The sequence below is a fragment of the Triturus cristatus genome, chromosome 2_1, assembly GCF_964204655.1.
Source record: "Triturus cristatus chromosome 2_1, aTriCri1.1, whole genome shotgun sequence".
In the NCBI taxonomy this organism is placed as follows: Eukaryota; Metazoa; Chordata; class Amphibia; order Caudata; family Salamandridae; genus Triturus; species Triturus cristatus.
Genome location: NC_140581.1, coordinates 95,233,993 through 95,255,027, shown reverse-complemented (window position 1 = coordinate 95,255,027; position 21,035 = coordinate 95,233,993).

Here is a 21,035-nt window from a genome sequence, read left to right as displayed (position 1 = left end):
ATATATATATATATCTATATATATCTATATATATCACATGACATTGCCAGAAGTACACCTGAAAACCTGAGCCTGGCACAACTTCTCAGGTGGACTTTGAGAATGTTGGAGTATAACAATCTCCATAGAGGATGCTTGCACGGAGTTGTAGACTTTTAGATACACATTTATGGATTTTACAGTTTTTTTGTGAATAGGGCCCCACACCAAACACATCTGTGAATTACAAGAGTATAAAGAGACCAGTAACACAACACGTGTATTTGTAAAATGCATGTTCACCCAAGGGTATCTTGGCGCGAAAAAAAAGATGTTTATTGTTTCCCAACTCAATGGTACTCATTTATCAACCTCAGAAGGATGAAAGGCTGAGTGGGCCTTCCAGGATTTAAACCTGTGACCATGAGGTCAAACACAGGCCCTTACAGTGGACGCATTAGTCCACTATGCCCCCAGACCCGGCGAGTTATGCCTTTGCCATTGAAAACCCCTTGAGGGCATCTGTTCCTGTCTGGCTGGACTGCATCAGGTCCATCAGATGAGAATATTAATGCTGTCACGGATTCTTTATGCAAATGACGTTTATCTTGGCGTAACACAAAACGATGGGGCCCTCCTGCAGAATGCCCCTAATCTCCTATATCTCACAGATATTCAGTGGCCTTGGTCTGAATGAGGGGCCCCTGAACGGTTGAGGGGGCCCCTGAAGAGGTAGGGGCTCTCCTGCGCCTCAGGGGCTGCAAGGGGCTGTGTTAAGCCCCTGTCTTGCCCTTCAGAAAAGCAAACAAAGCAGGAAAAACACTTGAAAAACTAAATCGCTGCACTACTTAGGTAAAGACCAGGTAAGAAGCGTATCAGGCTAGTAATGAGGACTCTCCACTCATCGTCAGTAAATAAATGTGTCCAATTTAATTCACAATATCGAGTTCAGCGGCGTTACTCTGATTCCACTCCGAAATGCCTCTCTAGAATATTTGTAATATATATATGTCATGTCTGATTTGCTGTCTTTTGTTCCTAAAAATTTTTAATTGATTATTTCAGGCAATACAGGTGTTTAGCTCTCAGCAAATTCTTGGCCGAAAATGTTTTCTTCAAGTTCAAGTCAAACTTTATTGCGGTTAGATTTACCATAAAAGCACATACAGAGAAAAAAAAAGAAAAACAACACGACAAAACGACAAATCAAGCAATCCATTTCAGTGCACTAATCTAAGATTTTAGTTGATTGTTATACATTGTTTTTTTGTTTTTGCTTTTTAAAAAAAATTTAAATAGTTCTTAAAAATTCTAAAATTGATAAAAAGCAGATCATTCAAAAAAGGTAAAATATATCTGGACACTTGGTAGTCATAAACTTAATACTAGAGTACTACAGCATTATTTATCAAATTCCTTCGGATTATCCACATAGAATATAAATATTTGACTACTGCAGAAACAATCACTGCGTCTGTATCTGTTTTCAGTATCCTAAAGAAAACCAAGTATTGCCTTATACCCAAGTTTTTACATAGCTGGATTATCCATTTCTTCCTAATATAGGAATAAGATGGACAAAAGAGGATGACGTGTACAGGAGTTTCATCCTCTTGGAAACAACCTGGGCAGAGACGTACAAAACCCCCCTTCCACCTATCAATCTTTTGGAAAAGGGGCAAAGTACCGTATCTAAATTGTAAGTACAGTTTCTTTGCTAATGTAGGTTGGATTATATCAATCGTAGGCTCAAAGCTGTAAAAGGGCTTGGTATCCAAGAAAATGTCGGTCAAGCTTGAACTTTTTGTAGAACTATAAAGGTTCATTAGGTTAATTTCTTTAACAGTACTTATCATAGTTTGTTTGGAAATGGCTGGGCAGGAAGCCTCGGGATTAAACCAGAGATCCTCAAACCCAGTCGATATGAGTGACTGTTTTACGGAAGCCAACCAGGGAATCTTACCAGAGCCTAATAAAGCCATCACGACTTTAAGCTCCTCCTTATAGTGGGCCAACTCAGGAGTGCTCCACAGGCGCTTCCAATACAGTAAGGGCCGGAGAGCAATAACTTCTGCAATTGGGCAGATGTTTAGGTCTAATCTTAACGGGACCAAAGGAGTGCTTTTTGGCAAATCCAATAATTGTCTTATAAAGTTGTTTTCAGTTAGTGATAGGTTACTAACTGATATGTGTCCCCAAAGTTCTGCCCCATACAGGGAAGATGCCCTAGCTTGGACTTTAAAAATTTCGAGGGGGGCACTTATTATTTTATGAGTGCAATTCTTCTGTACTTTAAAAATTCCACCAGCTGCTTGGGTTAACCTTAGATTTGCTTTAGCCACTTGTGGACCCCATCCCATTTTATCGTTCAGACTCAGACCCAGATATTCAAAAGTCGGGACCCTTTCGAGGGGTCTGGCATCCATTGTTGGATGGGGACAATTAACAGTGTTGGCGTTGAAGACCATATACTTAGTCTTATTTACGTTAACCACCAGATTTCTCTTGGTGCAAAATTTAGAGAATTGATTTAACACGCGCTGCATCCCCATCGGGGATTTTGAAAGCAGGAGCGTGTCGTCCGCAAACATTAGGGCGGGAAATCTCCTGGCACCCAATTTGGGGGAGTCGATGTCGTTTGTAGCTAGAAGATCTTCGATAAGCCCGTTGAGAAAAAGAGAAAATAGAGTCGGGGCAAGGACGCAGCCCTGTCTGACGCCTTTCTCAATCGGGATAGGACCAGTTAGCTGTCCTTGTTTACCGAAGCGTACTCTCGCATAAGTGCCTTCATGTAAGTTCTTAAACTGTTGGCATAGATATGGTGGGGCCCCCATTGATAGTAAAATGGACCATAGCTGGTTCCGATCCACCATATCAAATGCTGACTTTAAGTCGACAAATGTGAGATAGAGACTACCCCCTTCCAAGGTCACATGCTTCCAATGGAGAACTTGCAACCAGAATAGTTGGTCAATTGTTGATATTTTTGCCCTGAACCCCGCCTGTAGCGGCGTCAATATATCATTGTCACTGATCCAAGTCTCTAAACGTTGTAGCAATAGCCTGGCGTAAATTTTGTGTGTGACGTCAATAAGGCTAATCGGCCTATAGTTTGAAGGTTGGAGGGGAGAACCCTTCTTGTGTATTGGAATAATCTCCGCCCCCAACCAAGTACTTGGCAGTGGTAGGCCCTGCAAAATCGCATTGAATAATACCAGAAGGTATGGGCCCCAAACTGCTGGTTCTTCTCTAAATAGATCACCAGGAATCTTCTCGAGTCCTGGCGCTTTATTAGACTGAATGCTTGAAATGGCCAGCTTTACTTCCGCCAATGAAAAAGATAGCGCTGGCCATGTGTAGTTCAGGGCCGGAAGACTAAGGGAAAGTTGATTTGTACATAGAGAGGAAAGTGAGTAAAGATCTTTAAAATAAGTAGACCAGGCTTCTTCGGAGATGTTGGGGGGGATCGTGGTCCTACCTTCTGGATTCCCTGTATGAACAAGGTTCCAGAAGGTCCTTGAATCCTTTGCTGCAAGTGCAGATGTAATGGCCACCCAACGGTCTGCCTCCCATTCTGATTTGGCATTTTTTAACAATTTTTTGTATTCTTTTCTGGCTACGATGACATTAGGCCTATTGCCTAGCCTTAAGGCCAGCATTAACGCTTTTTTTGCGTCCCTACAGGATTTGTTAAACCATAAATTATTATCGTTTCGTTGTTTAGGTTTGGCAATGCCTTCCTTATAAAAGGTATCCTTTAATATAACAACCATTCCACTATGAATATCGGCCATTGACTCGGCATCCATATTCAAAAGATTGATAAGGGTGGAATATGCCCTTTCGAGCAGGGGGATAGCATCATAATATAGTTTTGCCATAGTTTCAATGGATGAATGGGCGACCGCCCATCGAATTCTTCTCCCACCTTGTACTATTCTTAAATTATTACTTGGGGAGCTAACTAGGGCGCTATCCCCACTGATTAACTGATAATCCATCTCAATTATCAGGGGATTATGGTCACTTTCAATGCGGGGCGCTACGCTAAAATCTAGGATTTTTGGCCAAAATGCCAAGCTCACCAAAAAGTAATCTATAATAGATGTGTGCCCCAAGGCATTATAAGTATGCTGGGCTGGGGTATCGCTCTTGAAGCGTCCGTTGCAAGCTCTGACGGAAAACGTATAGGTAAGAGAGGTCAGCTGGAGGGCTAGGGCAGACCAATTTTTCACAGAATAAGCATTAGATGGCGGGACTAACCAAGTTTCGTCCTCAGCCAATGTGATTGGAGGGACCCCTTGCAGAGGTTCAAAATGGCAATTGAAGTCCCCACCAATCAGCAAAACTACATCGCCCCCAAGCGTATGTAGCAGCGCAATTAGGTTATCCAAGGTTGTAGAGCTTCTGCCAGATTGTACTGACCGAGAATAGATGTTAATCAAGGCCATTTTTGGTGTTTTGTTATGGGTCATCAAGATGCATAAAATGTCAGGGCTATTTGTCTCTAACTTTTTCAGCGTAAAACCTAAATGGATGCCCACCCAGATACACAACCCCCCAGATGGTCTTCCTCTAGTACCTTTTAATGCAGGTTCCGTAAAGGTAACAAACCCCAGCCTGTGGGTTGGACCTACCACCCACGTTTCCTGGAATAAACAAATCCCATGAGAGTCCACAAAGGTACACCAATCCGGGATGTCTAGGTTAGATGTAAGTCCCGCTATGTTCCATGATAGGATTTTAAAGGACCCGGTTGGCAGTGCCTGCTTTTGCCTCAGGCATACATTGTTGGTTAACTCATCATGGTCAAGTGTCCCAGGGCCAGCTAGGAGAGGAGCTGGGTGCACAGTGGCAGTCTGGAGTTGTGTGTCCAGGGTGCGTTTGTCAATCATGGGGAGAGGTGAGTCAACCCTAGACTCCCCTATACTTGCATAAAGCTTTTCATTATACATCATTCTGCCTACTATATGGGGCGAAGGTTTATTTACAATTTTAACTACCTCCATGTGCTCCCTCCTAGTGGGCTTAGAAGCACCTTTCATGTTAATAGAATCTAGATGATAAATCAAGGTGGAACTGGGGGGCACGAAGAGTCAATCCACCTGATCAAGCAAACTATATCTGTTACTCAAGGGAATTCCTGTTGCTTCTCCCCTAGGTTGGCCACCCCTACTTCTATGTACATAGTGCCATATGTCCTCCTGCTGTGGCCTCGCAAAGTTCCTTCCATAATCAGACAAAGGAACATGATCTGTTGGATAAAAATAGTCTAACCTCAGAGATTTAATCATTGTATTGAAACCTATCTGTTGCCAACTACAAATATAATCAACAGCCCTATAATCCTCAAAGTTAATTATTATGCAGTCCCCATCCACATTTTTTGGTTTATGTCCCACCCACCCCACCCTTCTAACAAACAAAATCTTGCTTTGAATTGATCTAGGCAAGGGTCTATGGGTGTTCAACCAGTGGATTGTCTTGTTTTTGAGTTCCTCATAAGATTCCTGTTTGGAACTCATTAACTCAGGGACCTCCGTAAGAATCACTACAAATGGGGCACAGTCCGGGGGTAAATTAATACAAGGTGAGTCTCGGTGGGTAGGTTTTCCTCCATGGGGGTTTGAAGTCTCCTTCCCTGAAGTAGCGGTATTTGATAGATTTGCCAATTGTGAAGGATATGCTTTTTCCACAATTGAGAGGTTATTTTTTGAGCCGTTTGAATCAGAGGCCAAAGTCGGTCCCAGTGTAGTAGGCAAAATAGGTTGGTCATTTACAATGGTATGCATTGACTTAAGTTGTGGCTGTGGGGCATTGACTGTTATTGCTAAGGCTTCAACTTGGGTTTGAATGGTAAGAAGGTCCGTTTTAAGGCCCATATTTCCCCCAAGCAGAGCCTCCATGTTTCCCAGTCTTTCATCTAAACAGTTCAATTTATGCACCACAGGCTGAATAAAAGAGGATAAAACCAAACTCAGTTTCCCCACCAAAGAATCTAAGTAAGGGGGATATGTAGTTTCAGGGTCACCGCCGACCTTAACAGGGATATGTATTGAGAGCTCAGAAGGGCATGGCTCTGTGGGCTGGGATGCCAGAGTACTATTAGATTTAGGCTGTTTGGGTTTTCTGGCCCGAGGTGCAGTGCCAGCCTTCTTCTTTTTGGGAATTGCACCTTCCTTAGATCGTGGATTCTTCTGTTTGTTTGGGCTCACTTCCGTTAAAACTGGAGATATGTTTGTAGGCTGGCCAAGTAATGATTGGTTTGATCGGTTTGGGCCATCGGCCTGGGCACCTAAATTGGCCTCAATTTCATCTGCAGGAGGGTCCAAAATAGCTCTGTTTGGCTGGATTGAGACTGGTGAACATACATGTGCAACAGGGCCCAGAGAGGATCTCCTCTGAAAGATAGGGTCTTGGGACAAACGGCGTTGCGTCAATTCAATTTCTCGTTCTAGAACCGATGATGCTCTCGTTATGAATTGATCGAGAGTCCCTGCGAACATTCCTATAGGTGTCGTTTTAGCGCCCCTTCTAGCGGCCATAGTACACGGATAATAAGGTGTGGAATTAGTATTATCAATACTCACGGTTTGAGCTGACAGTTAGAGGGCTGGCCCAGCCCGGCCTCCGTCGGCCCTGGACGGCCACAGACGGTCCCGCCCTTGTCCCGGGCTTCTCCCGGCGCCGCCCGCGCGCGTCCCGCGACGCGGAGGGAGCCTCTCGTTTTTAAGACGGCGTCCGGAAGTGTCCCAGTGCCGCTTTGCAGGCTGGGGATTGTAGTCTCTGGGCCGTGGGTGTTGGGACGGCGGCAGGGAGACAACGGCGTAGGTGGTCCGGATGCTGCTGGTGGAAGCCCCAGGTATGTGCTCTCTGGCTGGCTCTGGAGATGCGTGTGCAAAATGTTTTCTATGAAGACGGATTTACTTTTTTGGCACCCCCGCCAATAAAACAGGCAGGTGACATATTAGCGTGCTGCAAAAGAGCTACTCGTCATACATGACACCAGCATTCACCTCTTGATGTTTAGCTGTGTAGCTTACAGTTCCACATAGCCCTTCAAGTTCCTTTTTCATGAATGGCACAAGCTGATTGTGGCACCTTACACTTTGGAGGGTCTGGGGAGCAGCAGCAGGTCCAGAATAAAGGCTGAGAACCTGAAAAAAAGATGCGATCAGAGAAACAGAACAGCAGATATGGTCCCCTGTCATGCACCCCTCCAGTCTCACGATGCCTGTGTCCCTGCCTTGCACCTCTTCAGTATTCAAGTGCCTTTCGACTAGGTCTGCACTATTATAAGTACCACATACATGCATACAATATACACTCATGAACGGACACAAAAAAGAATGTATTTCGCAGGAGGATGAAGTGATACAGTACAGAAACAGCAGAATTTCACAATAGGTGACACATTGGGGCATATTTACAAGTCCTCACAGCCACCAGAGTGTCACTTTTTTGACGCTCCGGTGGCGTAGCGCTATTTTCCATATTGACAAGGTGGCGCTAAGCCACTTTGCGTGGCTTAATGCCACCTTGTAAATATGCCCCTTCGGCCACAGTCCTCTGCAGCAGAAGGGCGTGCAATGGGGGTTGCTGTGGGCGTTCCACCACAACACCCATTGCTTTTTGACACTTCCACAGATTTACAAGGCAGCGCCAAAGACAAACGCCATGGAATACCAGGCGCTAGAATGGAGATACGAGGAGAAAGTATTAATTTCTCCTAATTTTTTTCTCTTTCCATGCTGCTTTCTGCAGCAGACTTAGAAGGTACAAATTGCCATTGTTTATTGTTTATGTGCAGGAAGGTGTCCCTTCCTGCACATAAACAATCGTCCCTGCAGTACAGGCACCCTTGCAACATGGCAGCAGGGTGCCCACACTGGCGCTAGGTAGCTTTTTTTGTGCCAGCACTAGGGGAAACACAGGGGTGTGCCGTATTCTTGTGAATACGCCACATCCCTGTGTTTTGAAAATGTCGGACGGTGGCGCTGCCAAATGTGGCGCTGCTCCTGGGGCTCCAACATTTCATTGCAAACATGCCCCATTGTCTTTGAAAAGGAATCAGCACCTAAAATCTAATCTTGAAAAACATAGGTACATTCCCTCAGCATCAAAGAAGTTTAAATATGACAACCTTGTTTTTCGAAATAATATCCAATCTGAAGGTAATGTCACAAAAGCTACAGATCCTTTGTCATAAGAAACCCTGTAATGCCAGAGCAGAGGGTCTCCCGCTCCCACTGGATTCACGGGTGGAACTAAGAGAACAACTTTACAGATAATTCTGCTAGCATCCTCCCTGTGTACCTATGGAAGGTATTCACTGATCTGATGTAAGGGATGTGAAGAATGACTTTAAATGTTCACGTATCCTACATCTGAGCAGTGAAACCAGGGCTCTGAAGTAGCCTCTCCACTCTCGTCCATCTTTCCCAGCTCGCGAGCTGCGCTCTTGTTGTCTGTGACATCACCGAGTACCCAAGGTGGAAACGACCCTGTCGCGAATAGCTAACCATCTATAATTCTACGCAGCCCTGGAAACTACAAAGGGGAGCAATGATGGGCCGAATATTGGCCTGCTGCTCAATTAGCATAGTACTACAATGAAGGTCAAAGGTATTTATTCAAGGAGTGCTGGACGTAGCAAACAAATGGTACACAATGACATAAACAGCTGGGTGGTAACTTAAAGCTCTGCGGTTGTGGGTAGCAGATAGAATGTTAGGTTGGTAACAATGTATAAATGGATGTTTTTCACTGAGGAGTTCTGAGGGACATGAACAAGACAACAAGAGCAAAGCTCAATTTTGTACGAAGTTTCTCAGTATGGGGGAGTGGGCGATAAACTCCACTCCACTGGCGAAGTTTGCGGAGTCTTGCCCACTCTGCGCTCCACTTGGAGCATGGAGTTCTGGAAAAACTTTGCCAACTGCCGCGTGATGGAGTTTTTTCTCACACGCGGCTTGCCAATGTTAAGTTGGCAAGCAAGAAAATCGAGCGGTGCAACGCCTCTAGGCGTGTTTTCTCAATGAAGGCGGTCACGGCAGGTCGCTACCGTTCGTGTTGACAATGCTGCGGCTCACGTAGAAAATCAACTCGAGTGGCAGAAAGAAGCAGCACCCTCTGGTGCGCTGCCTGGTGCCATTCATGCAAATTTTTAAGCGCAAAACAACCTCCCTGTGCTAAGAATCCACGCAAGCTGTGTGACGTGCTAAATTGCGGCACACGCGAAACTCCATGGAATCTCGGAAAGTTTTTATGCAACTCTGTGGAATTCTGCGGAGTCAAACTCTGTGCTTTTCGCCCACCCCGGTGAAAAACATCCCTAACCTCTATAATCAGGACCACTGGAATATTGTGATTCTGCAGCCACAGCGTTTTCCACATAAATATGGATTTGCTGCATTTGCCACATAATTCATCATCTGCTGCATAATTTGCCTTCTCTTAGCGCATAATTTGGTCAACTCTGCCACATAATTTGGTTCATCCATGTTGCATATTTCCATTGGCCCTTTTTATAATTTTGTGCTATGTATTATCACTAAAATCATCTGCCCCAACTTTCAATTCAATGTAGGGGCAGAGAAGTAATGTGGAATCATACATAACATGACCTCTCTTCTATGTACCAAATGTAAAAAAAAAAATACCTGTCTCCTACCACCCACCCCTTCTGTGATTCCTTAACCCACCCCTGTGGAACCTGTGCTCACTGCTCTCCATCAAAGCAGAGAGCCAGAGCTGCAACGACAGGCTCTCAGAGAGCACAGAAAGAGCAGGCTGGATCCCTTTATGACACAGCAACACTGAGAAACAACGTATGTTTGCCAATGTTGCAACATCATAGCAGTGAAAAAAACAGATTTAGAGAGAATGTGTGTGACAGACTGAAACAATGTATCTGCTTCGTTCTGTCAACGCGCGTTTCAATACAAAAAAGAGGAAAGACGCGCGCTGCATAGCAGCGGAAAAAAGGAAAATCAAAATGCAGCAGCGCAACTTCGCGCTTTAAGCAAACAGTCTCAGTCTTGGCCTGGAAGTTCGCTGTCAGGACTATTAAAAACTATGAACCTTCTCTTTGCATCATAAGTGCCAAAAGATCTCTGGAAACCAAAAGAATCAAGAGAGCTATGACTTGGAACGAGGCCTGGAAAAATAAGAACTCCAAGATGGCCGACGCTCCGGAAGAAGCGACATTCTAGTCTTTTGAACCAGTCTCAGAATTCTATGTGAAGCGCTTAACTTAGAATGTTGGCGCACTTCACCTGAATTCGAGACCCGTTCGGTTGAGTTTGCTCTGTGTCCCGAGTTAGCTTATTCAGGGTTATCTCCCCTATATAATTACCCTCTAACCTGCGTTTTGGAGTTCGGAGACCGTCTTTAGAGGCATACAGTTCTGTGCTCAGTACGCGTTTCCGTACGGCTTATTTTTTCTCCTCTGAGGCAGCGTCTATTTTGAGTTCATGCGCAGTCCACACTGAAGTAGACATCAATAAGACTGCTACACGGTTACAAACATCCACGTACCCGTCTCAACACACGGCAACGATAACAAAGATACATAGAACAAAGAGATTCGAGAGGAAGAACCAGACGGAGAGACGATCCGACTAGCAATGACAAGTCATCACAATGAGCTAAGTTATAACATTTTAAAAGTTAGAGTCTGAGTGAACGTTTAAATAAGTAATTGAATTGAAAACTCACTGAAGATTGTTCCACCAAGATCTGTACCCTGAAGAGGAATGGAAATATAATTAATGATACAATTTAAGGACAGAGAAAGACATAGATGGAAAAGGAAGAAACAGATTTAAATGTATCCACTGACAAATGATACAGAAGAAAGGCACAAGCTAAAGATTATACTGCTACGTAATACATAAGTTTATAGTATTAGTAGGAGATCAGAGAGCGTTTAGTGAGAATTAGAAATAATGAGTGTTATCGTTATTTAGCCTCCTGAAGCCTCCTGAAGCAAGAATAGCTAAATGAAGATTGGAGCAGAAGCAGATAACCATTGGCAGTCTCTTCTCTCTTTTGTTTTTTTATCCAATCCCCCTAGCCCCCTCTTGTGGAAACATTTAGCGCATTTATTTTACAGTACTGGGTTGGTGGTTCCCAGGGGGGGTATTGGAAAAAAGGCATCTGTGTTCCTGCGCAAGATCTACAGAAGTGGCTCTGACAGAGTGAAGTGCCCACGTGTTGACTTGCACCGGAACAGGATGGCTGAAGGTCTTAAATTGCAAAATTTAGGTGAGGCTCTACATTTAATACAAAAGGAATTAGCGGCAGTTAGGGAGGAAAACAGAGGTTTGAGACAAGAAGTATTGGATACAAGAAGAGAAACAGTAGAATTGGCAGCTCAGATAACTAGTTTGAATTCAGCATCCAGTTTAAGATTTCCAGATCAAGAAGGAGAACCCTTAGGTTCCACTTCTAGAGTAACAACACATGTAGTACATTCTTTATCCCCAGTAATCCCTTTAGCTCCTCCAGAAATATTTAGTGGAGACCCTCAAAAGGCCCAAATCTTTTTAACACAATGCTCCTTGAATTTCATGTGTCGTCCTTCATATTCCAGACGCACAGTCCCGCGTGGCCTTTATTTTTTCATACCTCAGTGGTGATGCTGCCAGTTGGTCTATGCCCTTGGTGACTCGGGATGATGCTCTTCTTTATAATTTTGAAGATTTTAAAAAGGAATTTTTGAGGATATTTGATCGTCGCAAGATTTCACAGGCCACAGACAACGAACTCTTGGAATTAAAGCAGGGTAACAATGATCTAGTGGCCTACTTGGCCCAGTTCAATAAATTGGTGGTCGAGACAGACTGGCCTGAGTGCAAGAGGGCTGCAGTTTTCTATCGTGGGCTAAAGGATGAACTGAAAGACGTTCTAGCCCAAATTCCGAATAGACCTACCGATGTGTCAGCCTTAATCGATTTAGTTCTGGAAATTGACTTTCGTCAAAGTGAGAGAAGAGGAGAGAAAAGAAAGGATTTCAGATTTAATACTCCAAGATTCAACAGAAGTAAGAATGACTCATCGAGAATTTCGGACAGTCAATCTGGAACAGAACCCATGCAGATCGGAGTTGTACGGGGACCTCTATCCAAAGAAGAAAAAGAAAAGAGGCGACAAAATAACTTGTGCATGTATTGCGAAGGTAGTGGACATTATGTGAGAATATGCCCAAAGAAGCCAAAAATGTTCTTTAAGGAGAAGGAAAACTTCAAGCACCACCAGTAGGAGGAGTTGGACTGGTGGATGCAGAGGGAAAGACAACTCCAGAAGAACATCATTTCGCTAACACCTTACAATCATCTTCGCCACATCTAGTGATTTCGATGGAATTAAGATTTAGAAGTATTACCCTTACCGAGTTATCAGTCATGATTGATTCCGGTGCCATGGGGAACTTCTGCAACATCAAATATGCAGCCAGCATAGGGTTAAAGGCAATTTTGAAGTAAAAAAGCGAGCCGGTAAGAGCTGTGGATGGAACGAACCTTTCTTCTGGACCCATCACTAGTCATACAGAACAATTTGAGTTAACATTTCAAGAAGGACATCAAGAGACAATCCAGTTCAATTTGATTGATGCTCCTCAATTTCGGATTATACTGGGTTTGCCATGCTTAACGGAGCATAATCCGGGTATTGATTGGGGAGCAAGAACTGTAAAAATGAATTCAGACTTCTGCAGAGAGAATTGTTTCAATCATTAAGAAAGAATTAAAGAATCTGGACCTGCAACTCTTTTGAGTGAACAAGAAATTTCAGTGTGTGTGATTCACACGAGTGAAATTCCACCAGAATACAAGGAATTCAAGGAAGTCTTCAACGAGATCGAGGCAGAGAAGTTACCGCCACATCGGCCGTTTGATTGCAGAATAGATTTAGAGCCTGGAGCCCATTTACCGTGCAGCCGGGTGTACGCTTTAACAGAAAAAGAGAACGAGCACCTGAAGGAGTATATTAGGAAGTATTTAGCCAACGGCTTTATCCGTCCATCCCAGTCCCCGGTCTCCTCGCCCTTATTCTTCGTTCCTAAGAAGGAAGGCGAGCTAAGAACTTGCATAGACTACCGAGCCATCAACAAGGTCACCATCAAAAACCGGTACCCCCTTCCTCTCATCTCCGTACTTTTGGATCAGGTGAAAGAGGCGCAAATTTATACAAAACTTGATCTTCGAGGTGCGTATCACTTGATCAGAGTATGGGAAGGAGATGAGTGGAAGACAGCATTTTGAACAAACCTAGGTTTGTACGAATACCAGGTTATGCCTTATGGACTATGCAACGCGCCGGCAGCCTACCAGCACTTTATCAACAATGTTTTGAGTGAATACATTGATCATTGCGTTATAGTTTATATAGAAGATATTTTGATCTACTCCAGGAATGAAGAAGAAAATTCAGAGCAAGTGAAGAAGATTCTACAAAAGTTAAAAGAAAATAGCTTGTACGTGAAGTTGGAAAAGTGTGTATTCAGTGTGAATGAGGTAGAATTCCTTGCATTTGTACTCACGCCATCTGGAATCACTATGGATACCAAGAAGGTTAAGGCAGTTCAGGAATGGAAATCCCCAAGCACTGTGAAAGAATTGCAAAGCTTCATTGGCTTCGCTAATTTTTATCGGAAGTTTGTGAATGAATTTTCCCACAAATTGGTTCCACTTACTCGGTTGTTAAAGAAGGGAGTTCACTTTGAGTGGACTGAACAAGCTGAAGAAGCCTTTTGATCATTGAAGAAGGAGTTCACCACAGCACCAATTTTATTGCACGCAGACCCTACAGAACCTTTCTATTTGGAAACAGATGCTTCAGATCTAGATTTTGGGGGAGTTCTCTCACAAAGACACAAGAGGACAGGACAACTCCACCCTGTGGCTTATAGGTCAAGGAAATTAACTCCAGCGGAAACTAACTACACCATTACGGAAAAGGAGCTGCTGGCAATAAAGGACGCTTTTAAAGAATGGAGACACTATTTAATGGGAGCGAGGCATATGGTGACAGTGTTCACAGATCATCGAAACATGAAATTCCTGAGATCCGCTAAAACACTCTCTCGAGACAGCTCCGATGGTCATTATACTTTGCAGATTATGACTCCGTGATAACCTTTCGGCCTGGAACTAGGAATGGAAAGGCCGACGCTCCGTCAAGGATGGACATGGAAAAATTGGAAGACAATCAAGAATCAAGGATGATCATTCCAGAACATAAGATGGTTGGAGCAGTGGGTCAAGAAACTGTCGAAGAAAAAGTAATGAAAGTAATGTCACAGGAAGAAATGTTGCGATGGGCAGAACAAGAACCATCTAGAAAAATCCAGCAAGGGTTACCTTGGCGGGAAGGGAAGTTATATTTGCCTACCCAAGAGCTTCAACAGTTAATTCTGGAGGAAAGTCATGACAGTCGTTTAGCTGGGAACAAGGGCATGTTAAAGACTGAAGAGTTGATCAGAAGAAGCTAATGGTGGCCACAAATGACAAAAGACATTCAATCTTATGTGGGGACATGCGGAGTCTGTGCTCAGGGAAAATCGGAGCGACAATCACCTAAAGGGTATCTCCAACCAATTCCCACCCCCCACATCCCCCGCACACAGTTACAGTAGACTTAGTTGTAGACTTACCGTAGTCAAGGATACAACACCATGTTGGTATTTGTGGATGCATTCACAAAGATGGTACATTTTGTTGCCTTAAAGGGTGTTCCAACAGCAAAAGAATTGGCTGTTCACTTTAGTGTACACATAGTACGAGCTCATGGTGTACCTAAGGTAATAATTTCAGATCGAGATTCCTAATTCCTCTCTCACTTTTAGAAGGCATTTATGGAAGGTATAGGAATTGAAAAAATGTATTCCACTAGCTATCACCCTGAGACTGATGGCCAGACAGAGTCAACCAGGAATTAGAACAGTATTTGAGATTGTTCATGCTAGATCAAGAAGGGTATTGGCCAGAGTATTTGTGGGCTGCTGAGTTTGCTCACAATAATGCAAAAAATGTTTCTACAGGTTTTTCCCCCTTCTATCTAAATTATGGTAGGCATTCAAACTCTTCTGTAATAGGTAGAGAGATATCAGTCCCAGCAGTGGAGGAAGAAGTACAAAATCTAGCTCAAATCCATCAAACTGCTATAAAAAACTTAACACTAGCCCAAGAGAAGTATAAAAGATATGCGGACAAAAAGAGAAAAGAAGATCCAAAATTGCAAGTTGGGGACAGGGTTTGGTTGAATGCAAAGAACCTTCGACTAAAAGGGGATCGAAGGTTCCAACCAAGATTTGTAGGTCCTTACCCAATTAAAAAGATAATAAATCCAGAGACTTATCGTTTAACCTTACCACAAGAAATGAAAATTCATCCAGTTTTTCATGTCTCTCTGCAAAAGAAGACATCCTCAGACTTAAGAGTAAATCTTCCTCCTAAACCAGTGCAGTTAGAGTCAAGAGAAGAGTTTGAGGTTAAAAGAATATTAGACTCCAAGAAATCTAAAGGGACAATCTATTATTTGGTGGACTGGAAAGGCTATGGTCCTGAGGAGCGATCTTCGAAAAAGAGTTCTGATGTTCATGCCCCCCGTTTGGCGCGAGCCTGTCATCAAAAATTTCCTAAGAAGCCAAGACTGGAAGGACCTCCTTGAGAGGGGGTACTGTTAGGACTATTAAAAACTATGAACCTTCTCTTTGCATCATAAGTGCCAAAAGATCTCTGGAAACCAAAAGAATCAAGAGAGCTCTGACCTGGAGCGAGGCCTGGAAAAATAAGAACGCCAAGAAGGCAGACGCTCTGGAAGAAGCGACATTCTAGTCTTTTGAACCAGTCTCAGAATTCTATGTGAAGCGCTCAACTTAGAATGTTGGCGCACTTCACCTGAATTCGAGACCCGTTCGGTTGAGTTTGCTCTGTGTCCCGAGTTAGCTTAGTCAGGGTTATCTCCCCTATATAATTACCCTCTAACCTGTGTTTTGGAGTTCGGAGACCGTCTTTAGTGGCATACAGTTCCGTGCTCAGTACGCCTTACCGTACGGCTTATTTTTTTCTCCTCTGAGGCAGCGTCTATTTTGAGCTCATGCGTAGTCCACACTGAACTAGACATCAATAAGACTGCTATGCGGTTACAAAAGTCCGCGTAGCCGTCTCAAGACATGGCAACGATAACAAAGATACATAGAACGAAGAGATTTGAGAGGAAGAACCAGACGGAGAGACGATCCGACGAGCAGTGACAAGTCATCACAATTAGCTAAGTTGTAACGTTTTAAAAGTTAGAGTCTGAGTGAACGTTTAAATAAGTAATTGAATTGAAAACTCACTGAAGATTGTTCCACCAAGATCTGTACCCTGAAGAGGAATGGAAATATAATTAATGATACAATTTAAGGACAGAGAAAGACATAGATGGAAAAGGAAGAGACAGATTTAGACATATCCACTGACAAATGAAATAGAAGAGAAGCACAAGCTAAAGGTTATACTGGTACGTAATACATAAGTTTAGAGTATTAGTTGGAGATCAGAGAGAGTTTAGTGAGAATTAGAAATAATGAGTGTTATTGTTATTTAGCCTCCTGAAGGCCCCCAACAGAAGCAAGAACAGCTGAATGAAGATTGGAGCGGAAGCAGATAACCATTGGCAGTCTCTTCTCTCTTTTGTTATTTTATCCAATCCCCCTAGCCCCCTCTTGTGGAAACATTTAGCGCATTTATTTTACAGTAAAAGTGGGTCTGACATCCGCAAAGGCAAAAAACAAAGGGGGGAAAGGAACACAGCATGTCCTCGCGCTCACAGGCTGGAATTGAGCAGAGATATGAAACGCTTCCTCGTGCTCACTAGCGAGACAAAAATTACCAACATGAAACCTTTGGAGGTTTCTAGAGCGGTTCCTGGCTTCTCTGTAATTCAGGAGCAAGTAACCAGTCACAGGAAAACACAGTAGCACATAGACTCGAAACTCCAGGAGGGTCCAAACAAACAGGAAGGGCGGGGTCCTTGCCGAGAAGAAAGCCATGCACCTGGGAGCGGGAGCTGACAGCTTATAAGCTATTGAGGTCACCTGACATCAGACCAGTGCAGCATGGAAAAGCATACAATCTGGCACCCGTCGCACTGCATTATGGGAATGGTAGTTTTGGCTATCACAAAACATAGACAGGGTACAGGAAGCCTGGCGGTTAACAAGCTGAAGAAACAATTGCTCACCATGTTGAAATGTAGGTAGACCCCTGTTTGTGTAATTAGTGCTTATTAACAAACATAGCCATCATTTGCTTTAATTCAAACAAACACTCCGTCTCCAAAGCCACAATAGTGGTAAATAAATCAAGAACAGCACAGGCAGTCTTCAATCAGGTAAGTTTAAAAAATTCAACACATTTCCGGAGGGGTGTACCGTTTACCCCCACGCCCAGCTTATGAGTGACCTTTGTCATATGTAGTAATTGTAACCAGTGCTTTAAATGGAAAATGAGAAGTGCTGGTACTCACTAATTAAACTAGGTGAGCCGTAAGGGGCGTGTCTGGGGGCGTGGCTATGAGCCAGGAATGAAACAATAGCCACATAAGTAAGCTTTAATGCAAATGTTCTCATAGTCATGTAAAGCACTTGAATGCCCATGGGCCAAATTTGCGCAATATCAAACTGCCTCTTTACCTAGGAGACATGGCAAGCATCAGCTTCTATGTCAGAGGAGCAGGGCCTAATTTTTGGCAGTTTGAGATTGCGCAAATTTGGGCCATGGGCATTTAAGCACTCTACATGACAGTCGGAACATTTACATTAAAGCCTACTTTTTTTTAAGCACCACTTGTTAAGTGAGTTGCCCAGAATCACAGGGTGCTGAGCCGATGTTTGTATTCGAACCTGGTTCCCCAATTCCACTGTCGGTGTCTCTGGCCACATCCTCAATTCAATTCTTCATCTTTATTCGGTCAAAAATATATTAGACCATAAAAGCACATTTGGCAATGACAAAAACAGATAGTAATAAAACAGTACGTTTTCAATCCAATTTCATTAATATTTAGTTATCACTAAAATTCACACATATAATATTTAAAGGAATGCTAAAAAATAAAAAATCATGTATCATATATAGAACCAGTTCATTCTGGCCACATCCTCATTCTTGTTGCGATGCCAATTAGGACCTAAGCACTGCAGTAGCACCCCAGCGCAGGATTACACCCATTGTCTGCCAGAGTGCACATAAACACGCTCCATCTGAAAGGGTGATTTTCAGTAGTTTTGCATTGCACGTACTGTACTTCAGGGCCTGAGCCCTGCTGCTTCTGGGAGCACCGGTACTCTCCTTGCCCAAAATCAAGTTCCGGTACTCAGGGTAAGAAAACGGAGAAGTGCCAGTACTCAGTACCAGTGAGTACCGGCCCATTTAAAGCACTGACAGGATTTATTAGGTTTGGTAAATATCCCTCATTCTGATTTTCTAGGTAATGACATTCAGATTTTAGTGTATGCCGCACGAAAATGCATGTGTCCTAGAAATGACTGGGCCCGGGCAAAATTGTGTTTACACCATTGTAATCTTGCGTAATTTCTAGCATTTCACATTATGCTTATTATGCGTAATGCCTAACACCATTACAACGCACTGTGTAATGGATATGATGTTTAGGTTAAAAAATCCTATCACTGGAGCATGGGAACAACGCAAATTAATAGAACGCAAGCAAATGTAGTTTGCATCTTGCTCAATTTTGCGCTATTTTTAATTTTAGTTAAAAAAAGTGTCTTGGTATCCAAAATAGACTCGAGGATGGATTTCGTTGTAAGAAATATAGTAAAATGCTAGGCCAGCATTTCATACAATTTCATGTCACTTTTCGGACATTTTCGTATGTAAAATTCCGACAGGCTTGTCTGTGGAAATGTATTGAGATGCGATCAAAATTGCACCGCAGATCATTTTAATCCTTATGCAAACAAGATTTGCGCAGGGATCACAATTTACCAAGGCACTTGTAATCAAGGCATTATATTGTACCCAGTTATGCAGTGTGACCACAGAGTGTTTCAGAAATAAAATATGCAGGGGCATATCATCAAGAAACGGAGTTAAAATTATCGCCGCTTTAGCGTCAGAAAACTATATGCCCTTGTGAATTCCCATAGAAGCCCATGTTCTGGTGTCAACATGGGCTTCTATTGGAATTCTCTGCGGCATATAATCAAGCCCATTATCGCCGCTTTAGCGGCTGTTTTCTGCCACTAAAGCGGCGATAATTTTAACGCCGTGCTTTATAATATGCCCCGCAGTTTGATAAATAGTGCCTTGTGCCGGGGTGCAGCTTGGTCAGTGAGATTCGGACTAAAAAGGTGAGCCGCAGGGTGAATGTGTGAGGTGACCAAGGTTCAAGATGGATGGTTCCCATGAGGGGCCGGGTCAGTACTGATTTCCCTTGGGTGGACCTCTAGGGCTGATTTAGAATTCAGCAAACAGATAGTTGCCACGGCGAACTCTGTCCCCCAAACTCATGGTCTGCCTGCCCGCTTTTGAGTCGGATGGACTGCAAGTTTTATGCCAATGGATTCAAATTGATACCGTCAGTGTAAAACGTTCTCTGACGGCCCGACTGATGAGGTGCCATCGGAAGTAGCGCATTTGACCATTCGCCCTATTTAGAGTGGACGGTCACAAGGATTTTTTTAATGTCCATCTTCACTGGGTATATCCTGGAAGTGAGGTACAGTAAAAAAAAGTCAAAGGACCCCCACACCATGGGAGGAAATTCCTGTGGTGTGGGAGTCTTTAGGCTTTTCTTTTTTTAAAACACTTTACTCCATTTGCTATATCTGAAATCAGGCCCTCTCTCTAGAGTGGAACAGTGGGCCAACAACTATTATTTTTAGTGCTACCCCGAGGTACTTCCAGTGGTTAGGCTATTTGCCAGCATTGGTCCCATCACCTTTTAGGTGTTTGGTTGCAAGTCACATGGCTGGAAACCAGTGACTGGCACAGCTTTCCAAGCCTACTACTGCCAATGTTTGCGAATTCCACAACATAGTGGGGCAGATTTACATGCTCCTTGCGCCACTTTTGCGTCACTTTTAACATGGGAAAAGTGACGCAAAAGTGGTGCAGGGGGCTTGTAAATATGCCCTAGTGAATTTAGATCCATTCAAGGAGTACTTCTGTTGGTGCAAATGTACTACTTTTTTGGCAACCTGGTCGGTAAATATATTTACATTCCTGATGCAAAAAATGAACAAATTCATTAGTGAAATCAGAATGACAACAAAAACCAACCCAGGGCCCCCAGACTCAACTACCAAGCCAAGAATGTATGTATTTGGGTGGGACTTGATACCCCAAATAACCCCCTGAAGCTCCGCCCCTGGCCCCCTGAGCTCTGAATGGATTTACCCTGGTTTCCTGGAAATGTTCACAACAGTGGAAAGGCTGAGGTGCCTTTTTAGTGTCACCACTTTTTAGATGCCCCCCCCCCCCCATAGACAGGGGCGCATTTCTCTTATTGAAAACATGTACAAGCCCAACTGCCTCCTATCCACGCTTTTTGTACCAGCAGTATAACCTACTGAAAGGACACATGCCACGACAATGAGAATGCATGGTTTCCAAAAATGCTGTCTAGTTTCGTTTTCAAAGCGAACCAGTAAACAGTTACTAATGGCAAGTGCCCAAAGGCTGAGTAAATTGGCACCATGACAGATAATAAAACAATCAAAGAACTTGTCAACCATTACCAGAAATCATAAAACCTATTGTGGAAGCATCAGCTAAACGAAATAGATGAACTTGGCAGGACCTGCCGGATCCCATATGCTGCATAAGCACGAGAATTGTACATGAAAAAGAGAAAGAGAGATATATTTGGGAGGAAAAAAGAAATGAAAACAATCATGAAAAAGATAAAAGGAGGGGAAAAGAAAGGAAGGCAAAGAAGAACAAATAAAGAAAAAAAAAGGTAACCTAAAAAGAGAACATTTATAACATTTTGATAATGGTGGAATGAGAACGGAGAACGAGAGAGGGGCTTTGATT